Source organism: Squalius cephalus (assembly GCF_949319135.1).
Source record: "Squalius cephalus genome assembly, chromosome: 14".
Taxonomy (NCBI): Eukaryota; Metazoa; Chordata; class Actinopteri; order Cypriniformes; family Leuciscidae; genus Squalius; species Squalius cephalus.
Window position 1 is genome coordinate 12079826 of NC_137135.1, and position 4686 is coordinate 12084511.

Below are 4686 nucleotides of genomic sequence, written 5' to 3' on the forward strand. Positions count from 1 at the left end.
AATCCAAAATAATGTTTTTAAAAGTATCTTAAAATTGATTGAAAATACAGTAAAAACAGCAATGCTGTAAAATATTATTACCGTTTAAAATAACTGTTCTATTCTAAGATATTTTCAAATAAAACCCTCTTGGCGGTTTCCTAAAAACCATGGCTTCACTGTAAACCATGGCTCTTGGGCTGTATTGCTTTATTTTAAAATATATTAAAAATAGGCAAGGCAAGTTTATTTATATAGCACATGTCATACACTATGGCAATTCAAAGTGCTTTACACAGAAAGGAATTCAAATAATCACAAAATAAAAGCATGGGAAATAAACCACTTAGCTGTCACCCCACTTTTTTTCACAAACTTAAAGGGATAGTTCACTTTGAAATGAAATTTTGGTATGTTTTAGCTTACCTCAAGGGCATCCAACATGTAGGTGTCTTTGTTTCCGCAGTAGTTTCAATTTTGAAATTTTTAGGTCAAACCGTTCTTGTTTGTCAGTCATATAATGCAGGTATATGGTCACTATCTGAAAGAGCATGCACAGAGAAGTCCAAATTAATTCCCTATCCTAAGTACACATTGATGGCCTAAGACACGAAACGAGTGGTTTATGTGAGAAAACGAACAGTATTTATCGTTTTTACCTCTTGTACACTTTCCGGCGCTTGCGCAGACTAAGCCAGAACGCGCACACTTCACACACCAGGAAGCGCGCGCACCCTCAGATCACTTGGATGTGGTTGTGTACAAGAGGTAAAAACGATATAAATACTGTTCGTTTTCTCACACAAACCGCTCGTTTCGTGTCTTAGGCCATCAACGTGTACTTACGATGGGGAATTGTTTAATTTGGACTTCTCTGTGCATGCTCTTTCAGATAGTGACCATAGACCTGCATTATACTGACAGACAAGAACGGTTTGACCTAAAAATATCAAAATTGAAACTACTGTGGAAACAAAGACACCTACATCTTGGATGCCCTTGAGGTAAGCTAAAACATACCAAAATTTCATTTCAAAGTGAACTATCCCTTTAAATGGTTTTAATTCAAGAATGCTTTGGAATATAGACCTGTGTAATGTCATGTCATGTCATGAAAGTGAAAAAGAAAACGAAAAAAAAACTTATGAGAGAGTATGAAAAGTTATGAGAGTTTATGAAAATGTACAGTGTAAAAATATAATTATTTACATTTTATGTAAAATATATATTTTACAAAGTATATTTTACTCTAAAACTGCAAGAAAAGCAAAGCCAAAAATTTTAACAAGTTGTGTTCCAAATTTTAGGTTGATATCTCAAAAAAAGGAGTTTTCAGTAAGATTTTGTTTGGGCGCAAACTTTTTCACTAGGTGGACAGCCACGCTTCCTTACTGACCATATAAGGGCGCCTCCATTTTCATATGTTTTCAGTGATCTGAACCATGTATTTCCATAATTTTCATACAATTTATGAAGTAGACATTTTATTCAGAAGTGTGGTTTGGCAGTATTAGATTTGAATTCAACCTCTAATAAACACATAAAAAGAGCACGTACGTGCGTTATAGCTCGCAGCCGCATCACAAAAAATTGAGAATCCTTTTTTTATATATATATATATATATATATATATATATTTATTTAAAACATTTTCAGACCTTTTTTTTTTTCTCTCAAAAAATTGAATTGGTGTTATCTTTTGAACTCTTGGCATGAAAACAAACTGAGGTTTCTACCAATCTTTCATGATTTTTCATGTTTATCACTATTTCAAAATAAAGGCCTGAACACGCCTATGAGTATAAAATATTCTTATTGCAAATTGATAAATTACTGCTCTTCTGTAAAAAAACAGCTACCAAATATGAAAACTAGAGATTGTAAGCTTTCAAAAAATATATAGTTTGTCAATATTAATTTAGGTTTAAGTTAAGATATTATTGTTTTAAATATAAAAGGGCAAACAGGACGGTGACAGTTAGTTAAAGCAGTTATAAAAGGAATTAAAAGAGTAAAAGATAAACTTCTCATCTGGCAAAACACAGGTGTATCATATTTTTCACAACTCCCAGTTTTACTCTGAGATTTTCCCATGTGGATTGTACTGTGTCTGTGTCGTGTGTATAAATAAAATATATATAACGGTTAGTCCATATATATATATATAATTTAAACACAGTGGTGCAGTAATGATGATTATCAATGTTGAAAATAGCTGTGCTGCTTAAGATTTTTTTTTTTTTTTTGTAGAAACTGTGATGCTCAAATGTTTGCAGTAAGTCATAAATGTATACTTTTATTTAGCAAGGACACATTAAATTGAGCAAAGGTAACATTAAATAATTTTATAATGTTACAAAAGATTTACATTTCAAATAAGTGTTCATTTGAACTTTCTATTCATCAAATTTTCCTGTTAATATTGCGGTTTCCAAAAGAAAAATATTAAGCAGCAAAAACATTGATGATAATTCATTGAAAACATTGATTTCAACATTGATGATAATAAGAACCATTATTAATAGTTGAGCACCAGTAATATCTGAGCAACAAATAAGTGAGAAAAAAACAAAACAAAAAAAACAAGAAATTAAAAACACAGGTCAATTTTGACTTCATATAGACTGTAAGGACAAAAGTCACATTTAGAAGAAGAAAAAAAAAAAAAATTAATATTAATATTTGAGTTCTATCCTCCAGGGAATAGACTTTTGTCCTCTATATTTTAGTGCATTTCTCTGACACCATATGTCACAGTTTTAAGTCTGGATGTCCTTTGAAGAGCTTTTCAGAGATACGAAATGTTTGGAGGTTTCACCATGACAACAACTTCTCCTTGGTCTTTAAACAAGAATGACATTAATTTAGTGATCAGATGTATCACACCTATGGAAACATGATCATATTTTGTAGTTATTGTTTAAATCTGTTTTATATACCAGTAAAAATAATTTTAAATAAAAAATGTAACTGGGAGCCAGTGTCCTGAGGATTTGTCTCTTATGCTCTAGTCTAACCAATGTAATGACATGAAAAAATATTAAATCTTAATTTTTTTTTTAATTTTTTTTATGGGTCTCAGGAGGCTTTATAGTACCTGACTCAATTTTAAAGAACCCTTCATGCAAAAAAAAAATTTATGTTCACCCTAGTGAAAAATAAATATACTAAAATATACTGAAATAGTGCTGAGGTCCAACTAAAGATATACTTAAGTATATTTGATTGTGCTGAAATGGAACCATTGCAAGTATACTTTAAGTAAATATCTTGTATTTAAATAATTATATTATAAATTATAATATCTTAATAATAGTGATATTAAAAAAAATAGGCTTAAAATCAGGAAATGTGCATTGTGCAGTAAAGAAGTACTCCAAATAAAGTTTAATTATAACATTTATATCAGTAAGTGTCAAACTACAGTATATGTCCGTAAATACACTATATTTCCAAATCATTGAATTCAGGTGTTCCAATCACTTCCATGGCCACAGTTGTATAAAATCAAGCACCTAGGCATGAAGACTGCTTCTACAAACATTTGTGAAAGAATGGGATACTCTCAGGAGCTCAGTGAATTCAAGTGTGGTACCGTGATAGGTGCAATAAGTCCATTCGTTACATTTCCTCACTACTAAATATTCCACGGTGAACTTTTCAATAAAAAAAAGTAAAAGTTCACTGTGTAATATTTAGTAGTGAGGAAATTTCACGATTATGCATGGTATTATAACAAAGTGGAAGCAACTGGGAATAACAGCAACTACGTAGGCCACGTAAAATCACAGAGCGGGGTCAGCGCATGCTGGCGCACAGTGTGTCATACAGACTTCCAAACTGTGTGTGGCCTTCAGATTAACTCAAGAACAGTGTGAAAAAAGTATACTTCATTGTATTTGAAAAATATTCCCTTTTTCAATAGTACATTGCAAATATACTAACAAAACTTTTACTATCTTTAATAAAAGTATGTTAGCATCATGCTTTTGCCTATTTTCACAACAGGCCTGCACAGAGTCCTGACCTCATCCCGATAGAACACCTATGGGATGAATTAGAGCGGAGACTATGAGCCAGGCCTTCTTGTCCAACATCAGTGCATGACCTCACAAATGCACTTCTAGAAGAATGGTCACATATTCCTATAAACACACTCCTAAACCTTCGTGGAAAGCCTTCCTAGAAGGGTTGAAGCTGTTTTAGCAGCAAACAGTGGGCCAACTCCATTTTAAACCCTACGGATTAAGAATGGGATGTCATTAAAATTCATGTGCATGTAAAGGCAGATGTCCCAAAACCTTTGGCAATATAGTGTATGTTAATCGATTTGTAGTATACTTAGTATGAAATAAATATATTGTAAATACATTTCCGTATAGGTTCATAAGGTAAGGAGAAATGTATTAAATTATTGCATAATGTTTTTATGATTAATGGGCTATATATATATATTTATTTATTTTTTTTTCTAGTGATAAAGTATATTAACGAGCTGCTTAATTCACAAAAATGTGATTAAAATTAAAAAAATAAATAATTCAAACAATAGAATTAAATTATACTAAATGATCCCATTATGGGAACACCTAAAAGGTTCTATAGATAAAGCACCTGAAAGAATCCTTTAAGGTTCTATAAAGAACTTTTTATACAAAAAAACAATTCACACTGCACAACCGATGCAGACAACCTCCAGATTCCAGT